General features: G+C 45.2%; 1 long non-coding RNA gene and 5 other non-coding genes across 6 annotated transcripts; 4 read left to right on the forward strand and 2 right to left on the reverse strand.

Moving 5' to 3' along the window:
* On the reverse strand, positions 1-3,476 carry LOC119961728. Its single transcript, XR_005459732.1, has 3 exons — positions 3,385-3,476; positions 966-2,107; positions 1-820 (listed from the first exon to the last, which is right to left on the reverse strand). It is a non-coding gene; the product is annotated as an uncharacterized LOC119961728 (long non-coding RNA).
* Positions 3,477-12,794: 9,318 nt separating this feature from the next.
* Positions 12,795-12,867, forward strand: trnav-uac. The gene has a single exon. It is a non-coding gene; the product is annotated as a tRNA-Val (tRNA).
* Positions 12,868-12,961: 94 nt separating this feature from the next.
* trnar-acg lies at positions 12,962-13,034 on the forward strand. Its single transcript has one exon. It is a non-coding gene; the product is annotated as a tRNA-Arg (tRNA).
* A 1,538-nt stretch (positions 13,035-14,572) lies between these two features.
* trnav-uac lies at positions 14,573-14,645 on the forward strand. Its single transcript has one exon. It is a non-coding gene; the product is annotated as a tRNA-Val (tRNA).
* Positions 14,646-15,679: 1,034 nt separating this feature from the next.
* trnap-ugg lies at positions 15,680-15,769 on the reverse strand. Its single transcript is given in 2 exon segments — positions 15,680-15,715; positions 15,734-15,769. It is a non-coding gene; the product is annotated as a tRNA-Pro (tRNA).
* A 307-nt stretch (positions 15,770-16,076) lies between these two features.
* Positions 16,077-16,150, forward strand: trnan-guu. Its single transcript has one exon. It is a non-coding gene; the product is annotated as a tRNA-Asn (tRNA).
* Positions 16,151-20,782: the final 4,632 nt, after the last annotated feature.

The raw sequence follows: 20,782 nt of genomic DNA on the forward strand, positions 1-20,782 counted from the left end.
TAATATTAATAATCTTTATTAGTGTCACAAGTAGGCTTACATTAACAATGCAATGGAGTTACTGTGAAAATCCCCATGTCGCCACACAAGGACAGTTCAGTTCATAAGAGGGTCATTCAGAAGTCTGGTAACAGCGGGGAAGAAGCTGTTTTTGAATCCAGCTTATATGCCTGCTATTGCGGCTGCATTTACTTGTTGTGTTACTTCCTGTAACCGCTACATCACATCGTTAAGTATTGTTTTCAACATTTCTTTCGCGACATTGTTCAATTACAAAATGGTACAAATGCTCCAAATATTTCTTTTCATTCTGTCTAGAATGTATTTAATGTGAATGGAATGGAACAGAACTTTCCCAATGCACACTATTACTTTCGGCTTTATACTTATTTCAATATTTTCAAATTAGAACAATCTGCAGGTTTATCTCCCAATCTGTACCCAGTTCCATTCACCGTGTCACACTGCGACAGTGATTTTGTACCAGACTCCCTCTAGTTGCTGTCACTGTCTCTCAGTCCGCAGTAATACAGCAGCATATACCGCGCTGTCAAACAGCAACAGTTCCCGGATGTTGAAATTACCCTCACTCCTCGAACTGTCCAAAGATGCAGAAAATCGACTGCCCACGCCCACTGCTCTGGAAACATCTCCGTAATTAGGAATGTAGATCCTAATGTAGCTTCGTCCCGGTCCTGACGGTACAATTGCAAATAATATGTACCAGCTGTGGTCGAATAGCTGAAATCAATAGTAGATTCTCCTTCAAACTTTGTCGCTGTAACAGGTTCCTGTGAAACCATATCTGCACCGACAGTACCTGCGAAAAATAGAAATCCGAGCTTAAACTTTGTATTACTTTGTTAGAAATCATGCAATCATGGAATTGTATATATTACAGTTAAGGGTGGATCACAATGTAAGTATCGCGAGCTGTCTGGAAATTGTGCCCCTTGGGAACTTACCAGTTAAGTGAGTTGCAGCTCTGATGAAAATGTAACAGGCATCTCAACATGTTCACAGAGATGGTAGTGGATTTGAACTGTGAGTTGCAGCTGAATTGTTGCAGTCCAGAGTTCAGAAGATGTGAGTAATATCCGGCCTCACTACCGATTGGTTCATTCCCGACAGAGTCAGCAGGAGACACCCAATCAGCTCAAAGCTCCTGTGTCCTACATTTCATCCAATTAGATCCGTTTCTTTGTTACGTCAGAGCGAGGAGCCCGGAACCACTTACACCTGTTTTCAGAACAATGAACTAAACACAAGAACATCAGATGATGAGGAGCAGGATCTGCAGTGGACGATTTGCCCCTTCACATGGGGGTGCTCTGCAATTGTACAGATCATAGTTGTTCGACCTGGAATCTAATTTCCTGCACCACCCTCATCTCCCTTATTTCCCCGAATATCCCCAAATCCAACATAGGTCTCGAAACAACTAAACGACGAATAACTGTCGCTCTCTGTGACACAGAAAGGGCGTGAAAGCGAATGTTGGTCCTGTTACTGAGCGTATCTTTGAGACAGGGCACAGATGGATGCTTTTTAGTGTTGTCATGACGGTGGCATTTGGAGAGCTGCTCGCAAAGCACAGAAACTACTATAAAAAGGGATTTAGCAGACAATGATACACGTTCAGCACTACAGAAAGAAATAATTAGGGCTAGCTGCTCTTTATAATATTGCTTTGTTTACATAAATAGTTCACAATCCAGGTGAAAGATCTAATTCAGTGAATTGAGGTGAGAGTGCTTTACCGGTTTTTGTACGGGTTGAGAGTCCCTCTGTAACAGTGTGGACCTCAGAGCACAGAGATACACGGCAGAGTCAGAGACACGGACCCCGGTGATATTTAAAGGAATCGTTTTCTTATCCTTGTCTAAATCAGCAGAAAACCGGTCAGGGAAATCTGAAGACCTTTCTCCCTTCCCCGCGCTATATTTCTTCAGTAGATATCTCGGAGCTTCCCCTGGATACTGGATGTACCAGAAGAGAGTCTCGCCAGTATATTTTGCTTTGTAACTGCAGTTCAATATTGTTGTCTGTCCTTCCTGAACCGGTAATTCAGGCGGCTCCTGGGAAACCGAATCTTGGCCACTGGTTCCTGTAACAACATATAGAATGTGTCAGAAATCTGTGAGTAAATATAACCCATGAAACACAGGAGGAGGATTTGAGCTCAGACTCACCGGGCAGCAAGACCATTATTATCAGTAAATCACACAGGGAGCACATGGTTCCTGATTGAACAGTAAAAAGCGACACTGTTTCAAATATGTTGCTGCTTCTAGTCTCATATCAAAGTGCAAACCCAGACCAGTGGCAAAGAGTAAACGCAGATCAATTCTTGGGAAACTGAGGGACGTTTGTCAGTACTACGATTGGCTGGTCTCTCAGCTCTGACGTCAGCTGAGGGCCAATCACTGTCAGGTGAGCGTTTATTAATGCGGGTTCTCTCCAATCGCATTCCACCCCTGGCTGTGTGTTTGTCTTTCTCGCTCCCTTCCTCACATTGCCGTCATTCTGTCTCTTTCTCGGTTAAAATCGCTTTCCTTCGACCTCAACTTTCACATCTTTCCTGAGGTAGATATTCCTCCCCACAAAATATGAAAGATAAAATAAATATTTTAATATCAGTCTCACACACAGATATTAACGAGGCCATTCAGTGCACGAACATAATTAATAATTACTGGTTTAAGGGTACACGGGATAAATAGTCATCCAACTCTACACCAAGATGCGCTTCCACTGGGGTCTCTTGTACCGGTAAAGTACTGATTTCAGTCAGTCATCACTTGTACCCCAGGAAATTTAAACAGTGACAACTCTGAATTTGATCATTTTTAAAAAGTGCTGCATGGTAGATTACCACCTGATCAAGAAGTTTCACAAATACAGATTGATGAAATGATCCTCCGGGATCGGCAGGTTTATATAAATGGGATCGGGAAATTATGGAATTTGATTCTGGGGTATAATGACCGTCAAATGTCCAATGGCCCAACAGTGACAAACATTGATCTCATTGAGGGAAACCCATTCAGATGGAGTTGGATTGTCCAGTTTATTATCTGTACCAATGCAACTCCTTGTGCTTACTTGATACGGAAATTGCGCCAGTTTGTGTATGAGCCCCGCCGGGCCCTTATCCACTGTGTGTCTCAGCGCGCAGTAATACACGGCGCTGTCTGTCATCTTCAAATCTGTCAGGGACAAGTGAAAAGTGCTTTGTGTCGGGTTGAGTTTCCCGCTGAAGCGTTCAAAGCCGGGAGCCGTCTCGTTGAACCCATAACTATCGGCTCTGAGTAGATATCGCGGAGCTCGGTGTGGATACTGGCGATACCAGAAGAGGTAATAGCTTGCAGCTGAACTCGATACCGAGTAACTGCAGGGTATGGCTGAATCTTCACCCTCTTCTGCGTCGACTCGTTGTTCTTCCTGAGACACCGAGTCTCCCTTACTCATCCCTAAAAAGAAAAAGCTGGTTAGAAGGAGAAACGTGAAGCGGATGAGCACCCGAAGATGGAAATAAGAACACATTTGGGAATTGGAGGATTCAGTACAGAGGCTCAATATAACCAACCTGTCATCAGGACAATAACCAGAGACAGGCAGAGTATCAGCCCCATGGTTCGAATCTGAACTCCAGAAACAGACAGTTGTCACTGACTGGACCAGCCCTGTAATTGGCGGAGATGAAACAATTAGCGAGATGTTATGAGTTCGAATCCGATTTCTTCGCTCCGCCCACCTTCACGTCTTAAAGCGGCCGCTTCCTCTGGAACGGGTCGGTGATGTTTGATACGTGATCAGAGAGCGCCCTCCTGTGGACAGCGCAACCGCCTATTGGAAACACACACGGCCACGTGCAACGACATGTACGAAAACATCATCCAGATATGCACAGACACTGCAATAACTTCCAACATTCGTTGACATGATTTTTGAGTGCACATTAGTCTGAGTTGCTAATGATGAAAGTAAGTGAATATGTCCACCTCCCAGCCGCCTCCTTTACACCACAGAATCAGCACAAACATAGACACAGACGGTAAACACAGTGATCGACCCACAAACTGATCTCTCAAACAGACACACAGCCAACCATTAAAGTAAATAAGGAACCAGATTAACACAGCTATAGAAACACAAACGAGAAATTCCGTCAGAGGCACTTTCAAAAACCTTGGACTTGTCAGAGCGAGCTTTCTGGGATGGAAATCCCCGAGGTTGTGTCAGTGTGGTAATATCATGTTGGATATTCATTGCGATCAATTGTACATGTTAGCAGCATGAACATCCCGGAATGTATTTCCCATTAACCGTGAGGTTAATTTATAAAAACGACCAGCCTTTGTATTACGTCATAAGTTGTATTACGTTAGGGTTGGCTTACCCTGTCTCTCCATTAGTCCACCCGTCCGGCGTGTTCTTAAAAAAGATAAAATGCTATCAGCTTTAATATTAATTCCATCTGTCTGTCTATCTATGTATCTATCTATCGAGCAATCGATTGATATGTCCATCTAATATATCGACGCAACCATCAACCTTATGAGATAACTTTCCATTAATTCTTCAGTTTGCTGTGTGGGTTAACCACAAATAGGAGTGGTTCCTGGAGATGGGGTCGGGCAGTGAGTAACAGAAGCTCAATCCGCTGAGCTTTTATTGTATCTGCTCAACCTCCAAATGTGAACTTTTTTGTTCTACTTTTATTGTCAGACCTGGACAATGCTTCCACGTTCGTACTTCATACATATTTCTATGGAACGAAAGAGGTTAACATTCGTTTCCTTTTCTTCTGAATACGCCAAAGAATATCACAATTTTCACATTGAATGGGCTGCAGCTGACTGACAGCGCTGTCTGCTGAGGTCAACACACAAAGGCCCCGGGACAACTGGGACCATTACCCTGTCTGTGACGTAATTTGAAGAGAGATTCGTTCAAACCTACCACCAGGTGGCGCATCCCACCGCCTGTCACGTTGCAACAACCAATACTGACTGACGCGTTCTCAATGTAACAACTGGTACAATTCAGACGTAACAATGAACGTCGTCTCACAGCTTCTTCGTTCAGAAACTTAGCTCACTGTTATGAGCAATTCTGCAAACAAAAGTTGCAGAATGTTTTAAATTAACTTGATCTTTGGCGGAATCTATCACTGAAAACAAGAATGCAGGTGCTTCAAACAGTTTGGCGGGCAAGTGGTATGTTGCCCTTAATTGCAAGAGGACCTGCGAACAGGGGCGAGGCTGTCTTACAGCAGATATGTAGGGTATTGGTGGGCGTCACCTGGAATATAGGGAGCAGATTTAGACTCCTTACCTCAGAATGGAAATGCTTTCCGTGGAGGCAGTGCAGCGACTGTTCATCAGGATAATGCCTGGAATGGCACCATTATCGTGTGAGGACAGATTGGATGAAAAAGGCCTGATTTCCCTGGAGTTTAGAAGAATGAGAGGCGATCTCGTTGAAGTATAAAATTCTGATAGGGTTGGACAGACTGGATGCAGGGAAGATGTTTCCTCTGGGAGTGGCCAACAAGAGGTCACGGTCTCAGGGTGAGCCGTTTAGGACAGAGATGAGGAGGAAGGTTTCACTCAAAGGTTTTGAACACGCAGAATTATCTACGACAAGTGGCTGCAGAGGGCAAATTACCAAATATATTTCTGAAGGAAATGAATGAAGTTCTCGTCTCTAAAGCCGACAAGGGGTATGGGACAGAGCTGGAGTCTGGTATCGAGATAGAGAATCACCCGATACACTATTGAATGGCGAAGCAGGCTCGAAGGGCCGAATATCCGATTCCTGCTCATACTTTATATATTTCTAAGATTCTGGTTTTCTTATATTACGCAGGAACACCACACGTTTTATTTTATGTTCAGCAACTTCTCTATTATTCCTGCACCAGATGTCACCCAGGGATCTTTTTTACTGCTCCATCAGAGGGTTGGTGATGATTCGATGGACTGAATGGCCTTCTGCGTTATAAAGATGCTATGATTCTATGAGGCTGGATGGCGTTGGGACGAAATGAAGCTAAAGCGTTAAGATTGGATATTGTGGATCGGAAATGAATGTGAAACACGTTGCAGAGCAGTAAATGTTTGTTTCCTTTTCAGCAAGTGGAATAATTAATCAGCATTGTAAGTTTGATTAATCTCACGTCAGGTTTAGATTGTAAGGTCCACTCAGTTGCCCAAATCATCACATTGCAACGTGTGGTTCCCATGGCATCACATTCCTCCTTTCAAATAAGATAATCAAAAAAACAAATTGACAGCAATTGAGGCATTTTGCAATTTCGCTGACCTTAACTCACATTAATCTACAATTTAAATTTTGGGACCACCAGCGAAGGCTATGACCTGGTACATCAGTGGAAATGCTTTGTTAATAAATTAAGCCGTGCGATGATTTATTAAGGGAAAATAATGTTTAATTAAGTTGCTTGAATTTTCTGCTGAATAGCAAAGATGGTTGATCTGAGTATTGCTGTTGATGAACTTCCAAATGCCATTTGATAACGTGCTGCAGCGCCACCTTGTGAGCAATAAAGGAGCTCCTGAGGTAAAATGGACAGCAGCAAGGTGGACACGAAATTTCCAGGAAACAACTAGCTGTATGGATCAGCTTTTTCTCGGAGTGAAGGGACGTTGTGATGAAGTTTTGCGTTTATAAGGCAAACACTTACGGGACAATGTGAGTTTTGCATATATTGCGGCCTTATATATGACACATTAATGACCTGGACCTTGTTTGATAGGGGAGATTTTCAACATCTGCGAATGATACACAATGTGACGGTGTTGCGAACCATCCGTAGGATAATGTACAACTTCAAAATAGCAAACACAGGAATGGGTGGGAAATTGGCAGATTAAAGTTAGTGCAGTAAAGTTTGAAGTAATTCATATGCCTTGCAGACCGCAGAAAGACAAATGAAAATAAAGGGCATAATTCAAAAGGCAATGCAGGATCAGAGGGAGCTTTTACAAAGGGTCATCTGGACTCAAAACGCCAGCTATTTTCTCTCCTTACAGATGCTGCCAGACCTGCTGAGATTTTCCAGCATTTTCTCTTTTGGTTTCAGATTCCAGCATTCGCAGTAATTTGCTTTTACCCGAGGGGCCTGTTTATATGTAGATAAATTACTGATGGGAATAGGACAGTTGAGAGCGCGGTCATTAAAATAATTAATAAAGGAAATTATCAATGGGTATATAAAATACAGAGGAATGGACGTTATGTTAAACTTGTATTAAATCCTGAACCCACTGAACTGAAGCATTGTGGGTATCACACTTAAGGGACAATGTGAGTCATTAGGGTGGGTGCAGAAAATGCTCACGGGAATAGCTCCAGAGATGAGCAACTTCATCTCCGAAGATAGATTGGACAAGTTGCGACTATTTCTCTTGAGCAGGTTATGACGTGATCTGACGGAGATATTCAAAATCATGAGGGTTCTCTCCAGAGTAGATATGGAGGAACCTATCCCACTGGCGGGAGAGCCGAGTGCCTGATTGAAGGAATTGGGAAAATAAGCATGGAGACATGAGGAGAAACCTTTTCACCCAGTCAGTGGTTAGGGTGGACTGTGAAGTTCAATATGGCTCCTGTATTTCTGTTCCTCAGCCTGGTGATGACGTGAATGTCACGAGATTCGCTCCAACCTTACAGCAAAATATTACACGCACATTACCAGACCAATCACACAACAGTAAATAGTTACTCGTCATGCTTTTGTAAGTGAATTAAGTCTTGTTGCTCGTTCTGGGTGAGTGTGCTTAACACTCGATTTGGGTCTGTTTCGTTACTTAGCTCTGGAGTCGCCAGGTATTTTTAAGATACCGCCACAAGTTTCAAGGCAATAAAATCATACACCAATTAGTAAGTTCAAACAAATTAGTTTATTATAACACAATTATAATCTACTCATGCACAAGCTAAGATGACTAAACTATTCCTACCACTAAATATACCAATACTTATCTGAATAAGGAACTGCCGGATCAGGGGACAAGGGCCTCTTGCTCTGCACTGGGCCCGCAGACTTCAGGCTAAAAAGCTGTCAGGAGTGTCTATCTCTGGTAGCGATCGTTGTGAGACACTTACTTGCTGGCGGCTGCTGTCCCAAACCTCTCCTCTCTCTCGGTCAAGGTCTTCTTCGGTAAAAGGCTGGTCGAGAGGGCTGGTCCAGAGAGGAGGGCTGGTGAAGAAGAACGAACTAAGTTTGGGACCTGTCTTTTATAGGTCCGAGTGCATCGTGTCCTTTTGGGCGGACTCTCTACCTGCTGGGAATCGATTGGGTCTCTTCCCAATCGATTTGTTTGAATCGCCCCAATACTGAGGCTGTTCCTTGGCTACTGGTCGGGCCTTCAGGTGCTTTGTTTTCGAACCCCGCTGGTGCCGGGGTGTCTGTTTTCCCATGCACTGTTGCAATCACTTCCCTATTTGTGTCCATTGTCCCTGGGATCGTTCCATTACTATGTTAAGTATCCCGGAGATTGCCTCATTAGTATGCAGAATGTTCGTTTCAGTGCTGTCTGCTCTCCTAGCAGACAGAATACACATTGGCTTGGTGCAGCCTGCTTGTGCTGCAAACTTTGTCCATTTTAACCTGCAAGCTTTGCGTTCCTCCATTTTGTATTGAGGGAATGGCCAACTTCGGTGGCTACAGTCTGAGAGAGAACAGATACATTAATTAATCTAGGTGTAGTCTGAAACAAAGAGATGAGAACAGATCGTCAGGAGTTTTAAAGATGTATTTGCCTTTGCAACAAACTTCCAGAACAGCTAATAGTTATTGACACGACAAAATGTATTCTTCCAAACGCAAGTGAGTGCCTCTTTCCACGCACAGGGCAGTGGCGCAGTGGTATTGTCGCTGGACTAGTAATCCAGAGACCCAGAGTCAAGCTCTGGGGACTCGGGCTCCCACCACAGCAGGTGAAATTTGAATCAAAAAAGATCTGGAATTAAAAGTCTAATTGTGATGATGAAACCATTGTTCTGTGTAATCAAAACCCATCTGGTTCACTGATGTCCTTCAGGGAAGGACATCTGTCGCCCTTAACTAGTCTGGTCTACATATGGCTCCAGATGACCCCACAGCAATGTGGTTTACTCATAAATGCCCTCAGGGATGGGTAAGAACTGTAGGATCAGCCAGCGACATCCACATCCCATGAATGAATAAACATTATTTAGTATCTTGAAAATAAAATTCCATCTTTCTTTCCTTCTTTCTTTCATTCTATCATATATCTACCTATCTTACTTTCTCTATCTATCTTTCTTTCATCTATCTATCTATTTATCTGTCCATCCATCTATCTATCTATCTATCTATCTGTCTATCTTTTAGACAATCTTTATTTTTTCATTCAATTGCGCGATATGGCGCCACTGATTGGGTCAGCAATTATGGCCCATCCCAAGTTTCCATTCTGAAGGGGGTGGTGAGCTGCCGCCTTGAATCGCTGCAGCCCCTGATATGCAGTTATGCCCATACAGTATTAGCGAGAGATAACTGGTATTTTCACCCAGCCACAGTGAAGGAACGGCGATATATTTCCAAGTCAAAGTGTTGGGTGACTTGGAGAGGAACCTCCAGGTGTTGGTGTTCCAAAGTATCTGCTGCTCCTGTCCTTGTTGGTGGTTGTAGCCGTGGGTCTGCTCGGTGCTGAATATGAAACCTTCATTCGTTCCAACGGTGAATCTTGTGGATGGCAACAATCAAGCGACTGATTTGGCCTGGATGGTGTAAAACTTCTTGAGAATTGTTGAAGCTGCACTCCAGACAAGTGGAGAGTATTCCATTACACTTCTGACTTTTGCCGAGCAGATGATGGACAGGCTTTGGGCAATCGGGATGTGAGTTACTCGCCACAGGATCACAGAACCATAGAATTTACAGTGCCGAAGGAGGCCATTCAGCCCATCGAGTCAGCACCGGCTCTTGGAAAGAGCACAATACCCAAGGTCAACAACTCCACCATATCCCCATAACCCAGTAACCCCACCCAACACTAAGGGCGATTTTGGACTCTATGGACTTAGATCATAGAACATAGAACAGTACAGCACAGAACAGGCCCTTCGGCCCTCAATGTTGTGCCGAGCCATGATCACCCTACTCAAACCCACGTATCCACCCTATACCTGTAACCCAACAACCCCCACCTTAACCTTACTTTTATTAGGACACTACGGGCAATTTAGCATGGCCAATCCACCTAACCCGCACATCTTTGGACTGTGGGAGGAAACCGGAGCACCCGGAGGAAACCCACGCACACAGGGGGAGGACGTGCAAACTCCACACAGACAGTGACCCAGCCAGGAATCGAACCTGGGACCCTGGAGCTGTGAAGCATTTATGCTAACCACCATGCTACCCTGCTGCCCTTAAATTGGGCTTATGAAAGTCCTGCCCCCACAATTTAACTTCAAGCAAAACATAACTTTTCACCAGTTCAGCAAAGTTCAATATCTGATCCTTTGATAAGTTGAGACATCAGTTTTAAAGAAACGGCTTCTTGCAAGAAGTTACATGACCTCTCAGCGGAACCATTAGAAGCTGCAACAATACATTGAGGTTCAACATTGCACAGGGCCACTGATCGTGTAATGGTTATCACATTCGCCTAACACGCGAAAGGACAGCGGTTCGAAACCGGGCAGAAACATTGCGTGCTTCACTTTTTGTGTGACGAACGTTTGCACAAAATACGTTTCTTCCTCAATCTCACACGTTCGAGCAACATGAGATTTGGTCTCACATGAGATATTAAAATTCCTGCAACAAAGTCAGAAATACTGAATTTTCAAGACGCCAGGGGAAGAAAAGCCATCCCTATTTTGCCACGATTCGGATATTAGCAGTTTGTTCATCCACCACAGAATCCATTGGGTTTACAGATGCAGATGAACATATTTAATCACCATTTCAAACATGTCTAAATGTACAATAAAAGCAACTTACTGCGTATGCGTCAATGGGAAAGAAAAACACAAAACACAGGACTGTCTCATCAGGTCCGACAGCCTCTGTGGAAAGAGATGGCAAGTGTCGTTTCGAGTCTGGGTGACTCTTTGTCGAAGCTGGACAACTGGATCTTTGGTTAGGTTTAGATTGGCGGTGGGGGTGGGGGGGAGCGTGAAGCATTGGGCCTCGACAGACAGCCCGCGATAGGTGGAGAATAACAAAAATGTGTTAGGTCGAAAGAAAAGGGAATGTAAATGCTTATAATCAAAGCTAAGAACTGTGCTGACAGAGACGATTAGAAGATTAGAATATGTTAATGGCAGAAGACAATTCGGAACAAGGGGCGGATTTCCCAATAGGGATACGATTGGCTAGCGGAATGGGGAGGGGGAGCCAATGGGAGAGGAAAACATATCAATGGAAGCAATGAAAACAAGTTGATGGAAATAAACATGTGGCGAAGCGATAAGAGTGATTTCACCGTGCGAAGTTGTTGAGCCTACTGTAAAATCCGCAAGGCTGCACCTTGCCTATTCGGAGGATGGGGCTGTTCCTCGGCGTTGTGCTGAGCTACATGGGAACATTGCAGCAGGCCAAGATCGGACATGTGGACATGAGAGAAGGACAGTGAGTTGAAATAGCAAGCGACAGGAAAGTCTGCCACCAGCTTGTCGATGGAGCGAAGGTGTTTTGCATTTAGTCGGCATTTAGTCTCTCCAATGGCATTGGAGCAAATGCAACAGGCCAGATTGAAGGATGTCTGATAGTAATGTGTACTCAAAAGGACAGACACAAACGATACTGTAACTGACTTAGAGGAAATGCCAGAGACTTAACTGAACCAGCTTTGAGAAAGAAAAAAACGGTGTTCCTGATGGAGAAACAGGAAATGCCACTGAGGGAATCCAGGCTCAAAGTTTATTTGCAATTACCCCTCCTTTCTTATACATGAACGGTATTTAGGCTGCAGCATGTTACACACCAAAACACTAAGAGGTCTGAGTCCATCACACGATCTGCCTGCCATCCATTGATTCCATCTACATCTCCAGCTGCCGGGGGAAAGCAGGCAGCATAATCAACGATCCCTCCCACCCGGCTTACTCACTTTTCCAACTTCTTCCATCGGGCAGGAGATTAAGAAGTCTGAGAACACGCACGAACAGACTCAAAAACAGCTTCTTCCCCACTGTCACCAGACTCCTACATGACCCTCTTATTGACTGACCTCATTAACACTACACCCATGCATGCTTCATCCGATGCCAATGCTTATGTTGTTACATTGTATATATTGTGTTGCCCGATTATGTATTCTCATGTATTATCTTGAATTCTATTTAATTCCCTTTTCTTCCCATGTACTGAATGATCTGTTGAACTGCTTGCAGAAAAATACTTTTCACTGTACCTCGGTACACGTGACAATAAACAAATCCAATCCAATCCAATATTTAAAAAAGCATAATTGTCAATTCTGAAACTCAACTCAAGCATTGAATAACGAAACAAATATTGTGTAATGCCGGTTGCTTTTTTCTTTAGGATTTAAGACTGCTGCATTACTAATAGAAGAGAGCATTACGCCGTTAGAGATTTGCTGAACAAATTCTTCAGCTCAATATAGGTTCTTCTTCTGCCTTGTAAGTTTAGACATCTGTTTTAAAGAAACAGACGTGTTCTTGTAAGAAGTGACATGGCCTCGCAGCCGAACCATGCGAAGCTGCAAAAAGGCTGTTGGGTTGAGTGCGACACAGGTCCGTTGGCATCTGCGTTGCCAGCTGTTTCTGTAGTGTAGTGGTTATCACATTCGCTTTACACGCGAATGGTCCCCGGTTCGAAACCGGGCAGAAACATCTGGTGTTTCCAGTTTAGTCTGTCGCTAAATATTAGCTCAATCTCGTAACTGGTCTTCATCATCGAGGAATAGCAAAAGCCAATAACTGCTGTGGGCTAGTGGCGCAATGGATAACGCGTCTGACTACGAATCAGGAGATTCCAGGTTCGACTCCTGGCTGGCTCGCAGTTCCTAGTTTTGGCGTACCCTTTAGTTCAGTGGGTTGGACAGCTGTTTCCTGATGCAGAGCAAATTGAGCAGGGCATCATCAATTCTCGTTTCAGCTGTGGTTACTAATGAAAGCCCTGCCCTCTCAATTTAACTTCAAGCAAAACATAACTTATCGTCAGTTCAGCAAAGTCAAAATATCTGATCTTTGATAAGTTGAGACATCATTTTTAATGAAACGGCTTCTTCCAATAAGTTACATGGCCTCTCAGCGGAAAAAATTAGAAGCTGCAGCAACATATTGAGGTTGAACATTGCACACGTCAACAGTTCGCGGCGCTCCCAGCAGTTTCTGTGGTGTAGTGGTTATCACATTCCCCGAACACGCGAAAGGACCGCGGTTTGAAACCGGGCAGAAACATCCCGTGCTTCTCATTTTGTGTGACGAATGTTTGCACGAAATACGTTTGTTTCTCAATCTCGCACGTTCGAAGAAGTTCCAAATTGGTCTCGCATAAGGTATTAAAATTCCTGCAACAAAGTCAGAAATACTGAATTTTCAAGACGCGGGAGGAAGAAAAGCCTTTCCTATTTTGCCACAATTCCGATATTAGCAGTTTGTTCATCCACCACAGAATCTATTGGGTTTACAGATGCAGATGGACATATTTAATCACCATTTCAAACATGTATAAATGTACGATAAAAGCAACTTACTGCGGATGCGTCAATAGTAAACAAAAACAGAAAATTTCAAGGCGTCGCAAAGTCCATCTAACATCTGCGGAGAACGCCAAAAGTACTGCAACATCTCAGGTAGTCAGGCGGCATTTGTCGACAGGAAAACAAAGTTCATTTACAGTGTGACACCGCTGAACACACACTGAGTGTGAAAGCTGTATTGAGCCCAGTGGAAAGATGCGCTGCTGTTCCTCGAGTGTCTGTTGAGCTTCTTTGGAACATTTCACGACGCCGAGGTCCGGGAGGTCAGCGTTAAGATCCAGCTCCCCAGTCAGTTCAATTCTCCACTTTGGCTCTGTGGATTAGATAGGTCGCGTGCCTGTGGTTAACACAGACCTGGAGCATCAATGTTATCCAAACGCACTCCAGGTCAGACACTGTCTCTCTCGAGCAGCATCTGTGGGGAGAGAAACGACGTAAACATCCCGAGTCCTGAGAAATCTTTTTCAGAGTGGGCCAATGTAAATCAACCCCGCCGTCAGCATTGCAAACAATTCATAATCCCTGACCTGGAGTAAAGAGCCTGTCCTGGATTTAAACCCACGACCACTCCCATAGGCATTGATTGAAAATCCCTAAACGAGAAACAGACCTCGAGACCAAAGAGCACAAATTTAAGACAGACATTAAGCAAAATATAATTTATGTTAATTTCGATATCATTTCTACATCTCACGGCTTTATATGTTGAGACATCTGTTAATTTAAGAAACAGCTGTCGCTTGCAACAAGGGGCCTGGCCTCTCAAACAGACCATCAGAATCTGCAGCAACACAGTGAGGTTGTACATTCCGCACGTCCATTGATAGCCAGCGGTTTCTGTAGTGTAGTGGTTATCACATTCGCCTTACACGCGAAAGGTCCCCGGTTCGAAACCGGGCAGAAACATCGAACATTTAGCATTTCGTGTGAGAAAAGTTTGCACAATTATTGGGCACAAAATAATTCTGTTTCCTGAATGTTGCCGGAATCTCGTGTGTTCCTGGACTATGAGATTTCGTCTCACATGAGCCACTAAACTGAGTTGAACATTAAGGCCCAAGCACTGAATTTTTGGCAGGCAATGAGAGGTGAACAATTTTCATACCTTGGCACAGCTCGGATATTAGCAGCTAGTTCATCCACAACAGAGTTTCAGCGATTTACAAATGAACATTAATCACAATCTCAAACATGTCTAAATGTATGACAAATGCAACTTACTGCGGATGCTTCAAACGGAAACAAAAACAGAAAATACTGGACAATCTGAGCAGGTCTGACAGCCTCTGGGGAGCGAAATGGCAGCTGTCGTTTCCAGTCAAGTGGACTCTTTGTCAAAGCTGGAGAACTGGAACTGGAGATTCAGACGATTGTGGGTGGGGGGTGGGGGTGGTGGAGTGCTGTATTGGGCCTCGATAGAGGGCTAGCAATAGGTGGGAAATGACGAAAGTGTCTCGGGCAGAAAGAAAAAGGGAATGTAAATGAGGTTAATCAAGGCTAAGAAAGGTGCTGATGGCGCATCAAGCGGTCAGAATGTGTTAATGGCAGAACAAAGGTAAACAGTGCGTCAGAGAACAATTACAAACAGGGATCAGATTGCTGAAGTAGGATGGTATGGGCTGGGGGGGGGGGGATGCTGAGGGTAAAACATATCAATGGAAGGAATGATAAGTTGATGGAAAAACATGTGGTGGAGGGGAAGTGAGAGTTCACAGTCTGAAGTTGTTGAACTGATAAAATGAAAGGGACAGAGAGCTGTATGAGTCCACCAGAATTAATCAATAGAAATGTGAATGCCCACACATAGACAAGCTTCTCGGGAACGTATTGGTTCCATGCAGTTTGAGCTCAGCTTCTCAAAGCAAACCCAATGTGAATGAATCCCGCCGTCTCCGTCGCAAAGAAAACATATTGCTTGACCAACGGAAAACCTCACCGAAGGGCTCGTCCGGGATTTGAACCCGGGACCTCTCGCAAATTCCGACAGCGGCACACCCAAAGCGAGAATCATACCCCTAGACCAACGAGCCCCGCGAAAGAGCCAAAGCATACTGTCATTGCCATCGAAAATCAAGCTAACATCTGCGGAGAACGCCAAAAGTACTGCAACATCTCAGGGAGTCAGGCGGCATTTGTCGACAGGACAACAAAATTCGTCTTTCACCATCACCTTTCATAAAAACCGTTTTTTATGCCCGCGGGACCATGTGTACGCTCCTTCCAGATATTTTCCGCACTGCCTCAGGGGACCAATATTACCAGCATTCTCATTCGGTCCCTGACAATCAGAGGATTGGCCGTCACTGTTGAAATGCACAGAGTTGTGATCCTGTTGTCGTCTCCGTGGCGCAATCGGTTAGCGCGTTCGGCTGTTAACCGAAAGGTTGGTGGTTCGATCCCACCCAGAGACGAATTGTTGTTCCACTCCTGGATGATATGATTTTAGGGGCTGTTTAGGACAGGGCTAAATCGCTGGCTTTGAAAGCAGACCAAGCAGGCCAGCAGCACGGTTCGATTCCCGTAACAGCCTCCCCAAACAGGCGCCGGAATGTGACGACTTGGGGATTTTCAGAGTAACTTCATTTGAAGCCGACTCACAAGAACATAAGAACTAGGAGCAGGAGTAGGCCATCTGGCCCCTCGAGCCTGCTCCGCCATTCAATTAGATCATGGCTGATCTTTTGTGGACTCAGCTCCACTCGTGACAATAAGCGATTTTCCTGTTCTGACAACACGTACCGTGCACCGGCTGCGGCATGGAGTTGCCTCGATCGCTGTAATATCCTTCATGGAGCCGAGCTGGGAAATCGCTCAACGGTGCTGTGTCTCCCTCGATAACTCAGGAGATTGTGACGCCTCCTCACGGACCTGCTGACAGACGAATGTTGAGCAGGAGTTGGCTATTCATCCCCTTGAGCCTTCTCCAACATTCAATAAGTTCGTGACAGGTGTGAACATGACCTCAGATTCACATTTCACCTACCCCGGATAACCTTTGATTACCTTTTCAGTTGAGAATCCAACCACATCTGTCTTAAAATCTTCAATGGGCCTATCGCAGCGGTCTCTGGAGAAGAATCCCTCAGAAAAAAGCCCAAAGATCTACATAACCGGGCCGGGTCGAGCAGTATCTCTGGCCATGATGTGGAGATGCCGGCGTTGGAATGGGGTGAGCACAATAAGAAGTCTTACAACACCAGGTTAAATGATTCTGTTTTGTGATTCACCTGAGGAAGGAGCTGCGCTCCGAAAGCTCGTGTTTGAAACAAACCTGTTGGACTTTAACCTGGTGTTGTAGACTTCTTACATACTGCGCATCCCTTCCCAATGAACTTAATGCATTCTATGCTCGGTTTGAGCAGGTAACCAACAATCCGCTGTCGAGTGCCCCAGCAGCCCTTAATTCACCCATACCCACCATCACAGTTTCCGAAGTCAGATCGGCCTTCCTGAAAGTGAACCCACGGAAGGCGACGGGCCCGGGTGGGATCCCTGGTCGTGCACTCAGAGCCTGCACATACCAGTTGGCAGAGGTATTCACAGACATCTTTAACCTATCCCTACTCCACTCCGAGGTCCCCACCTGCTTCAAGAAGACCACCATCATACCGGTACCAAAGAAGAACGAGGCAACATTCCTCAATGACTACCCTCCAGCGGCCCTGACGTCAATTGTAATGAAGTGCTTCGAGAGACTGATCATGAAGCGCATCACCTCCATACTCCTGGAACGCCTTGACCCACTTCAATTCACATACCGTTGCAACCGGTCCACATCAGACAGCATTTCCCTGGCCCTACACTCATCCCTAGAGCATCTCGAAAACAAGGACTCCTACATCAGACTCCTATTTCTTGACTACAGCTCCGCCTTCAACATCATAATCCCAGCCAAGCTCATATCAAAGCTCCAAAACCTAGGACTTGGCTCTCCACTCTGCAACTGGATCCTTGACATTCTGACCAAACAGACCACAATCAGTAAGAATGAACACCAACACCTCCTCCACAATAGTCCTCAATACCGGTGCCCCGCAAGGCTGGATACTTAGCCTCCTACTCTACTCCCTGTACACACACGACTGCGTGGCAAAACTTGGTTCCAACTCCATCTACAAGTTGGCTGACTATACGACCATAATGGGCCGGATCTTGAATAACAACGAGTCCGAATACAGGAGGGAGATAGAGAACCCAGTGGAGTGGTGTAACGACAACAATCTCTCCCTCAATGCCAGCAAAACAAAAGAACTGGCATCGACTTCAGGAAGCAAAGTACTGTACACACCCCTGTCAGCATCAACGGGGCCGAGGTGGAGATGGTTAGCAGTTTCAAATTCCTAGGGGTGCACATCACCAAAACTCTGTCCTGGTCCACTCACGTCGATGCTATCACCAAGAAAGCACAACAGCACCTACACTTCCTCAGGAAACTAAGGAAATTCGGCATGTCCACATTAACCCTTACCAACTTTTACAGATGCACTATAGAAAGCATCCTATCGGGCTATATCACAGCCTGGTATGGCAACTGCTCGGCCCAGGACCGCAAAGAACTTCAGAGAGTCGTGAATAGCGCCAAGTCCATCACACGAACCTGCCTCCCATCCATGGACTCCATCTACACCTCCTGCTGCGGGGGAAAGCGGGCAGCATAATCAAGGATCCCTCCCACCCACCTTACTCACTTTTCCAACTTCTTCCATCGGGCAGGAGATACAGAAGTCTGAGAACACGCACGAACAGACTCAAAAACAACTTCTTCCCCACTGTCACCAGACTCCTAAATGACTCTCTTATTGACTGACCTCATTAACACTACACCCTGTATGCTTCAACCGATGCCAATGCTTATGTAGTTACATTGTATATCTTTTGTTTCCCTATTATTTAGTCCCACGTATTTTCTTGTATTTTCTTGAATTTCGTTTAATTCCCTTTTCTTCCATGTACTAAATGATCTGTTGAGCTGCTTGCTGAAAAATACTTTTCACTGTACCTCGGTACACGTGAAAATAAACAAATCCAATCCAATAACCCGTCTTGCTCCATTTTCACATAATAATAAATGGCGATGGTCTTTCTGACCGCCCTCTCGCATCCACCTTGAGAGATGTATATCACCGCCCCCCCCCCCCCCCCCCCCCCCCCCCCCCACACACACACACATACCCCTACCCCTCTCGGTGTCGGTTTGTTTCTGGGACCCTCTGCCTTTCAGCTATAATGTGATTGACGGCACAGACACATATGGGGATCTCTCTATTTTTGTGCTGGTATTTCTTTATATATGTGTCATATTGCGATCACTTCTACATTTGCTGCTACGCAGATTCTCTCCAATCAGACGGAATATGAACCATGCAGGCTGCCCGATGCTGACTGTGTATCAGGATCGTCAGTATCGATTGAACTGCTGTGTGGCGTCAGTATCCTCTTTAACCCTCATTTCAGCGTCCAGATGTTCCACTGGGTCTTGGTGGCTCCAGTCTGATAGAAACGAACAGAAAACAATAATAATCTCAAAATTCAGAATCAGCCTCATATTGACCAACGTAACGGTCACCTGCACCATACTCATTATTATTTAATTAACAATAATATCTGGTTACTCAGTAAGGGGAGAATGGGGGTTTTGCAGTGAAGGAAATACTGAGTAGCGAGATCATAACGAAGAGGGTGACGAGGCAGTTCCCCGCGATCGTTCCTGAATCAATCGCTCTTTAGCGCAGTCAATTATCTGTCAGAGCAGCAATCCAGATTCAGGTCCCACTGCATTGCTGATCCAACCAATGACAGGAATCGAGCAGCGGCAGCAATGTCTAGAATATCCCAATGGTGTTGGAGCGAGGCCATCAAACGGAAACTGTGACCGGGCACCGCAGATTCAAAGCTGAAAATTGTGCGGCGAATATCAGCTGCAGTCACAAGTGATGGAGCGGAAATAGCGACAGTTGAGCATCCAGCAGCCCGTGACCATCCTGCACCTGCTCAACTCACTGAGAACAATATAGTGTCGGAGGGGTGGGGGCAGATTGAACTGACGCTACCTCCGCCTATTTGAAATAACTTTTTCTATTGCCCTTTTCACCCTGCATTTAAATCCCGCGGGGTTTTCCGTTCTCAAGTTCTGACAATACTTTTTGAAAAGTTCTATTGATTCTTCTTCTCTCATCAATTGTTGCGCCAGACTCCAAATGATAACAACTCACAGTGCAATCAACATCATTTACTTGCATAAGGTGCGGTGGCCCAGAGGAAAGGCGTTGGTTTCGTAAACCAAAAATCGCGGGTTCGACTCTTGCCCGTGCCTCGGTGCTGATCCATTCAAAGTCCTTTGTTTTTTTTTTTTAATAATTTTTATTGAGAAATTTTGATTTTATACAACAATAACGCACCTTAGTAAAATACCGAAAATAACAATAATATTAACAATCATATACATTCGCCCCATCCCCATGAGCAACCCAGCATTTTAACAACAACGCAAATTAAAACACTATAAAGTTACAGAATAAACACTACAATAATGCACCCCCCCCCCCCCGGGTTGCTGCTGCTATTGACCCAGTTACCTATTTCTGAGCCAGGAAGTCCAGAAAAGGCTGCCACCGTTTATAGAACCCTTGTGTTGATCCTCTCAGGGCAAATTTGACCTTTTCCAATTTTATAAATCCCGCCATGTCACTGATCCAGGTCTCCACGCTTGGGGGCCTCACATCCTTCCACTGTAGCAGAATCCTTCGACGGGCTACTAGGGACGCAAAGGCCAGGACCCCGGCCTCTTTCGCCTCCTGCACTCCCGGCTCCATCCCAACCCCAAAAAGCGCGAGTCCCCACCCTGGCTTGACCCTGGATCCAACCACCCTCGACACCGTCCCCGCCACCCCCTTCCAGAATTCTTCCAGTGCTGGGCATGCCCAGAACATATGGGCGTCTTTCGCAGGACTCCCCGAACATCTGGTGCACCTGTCCTCACCCCCGAAGAACCTACTCATCCTAGTCCCGGACATGTGGGCCCGGTGCAGCACCTTAAATTGGAT

This window comes from Scyliorhinus canicula, unplaced genomic scaffold (assembly GCF_902713615.1).
Source record: "Scyliorhinus canicula unplaced genomic scaffold, sScyCan1.1, whole genome shotgun sequence".
Taxonomy (NCBI): Eukaryota; Metazoa; Chordata; class Chondrichthyes; order Carcharhiniformes; family Scyliorhinidae; genus Scyliorhinus; species Scyliorhinus canicula.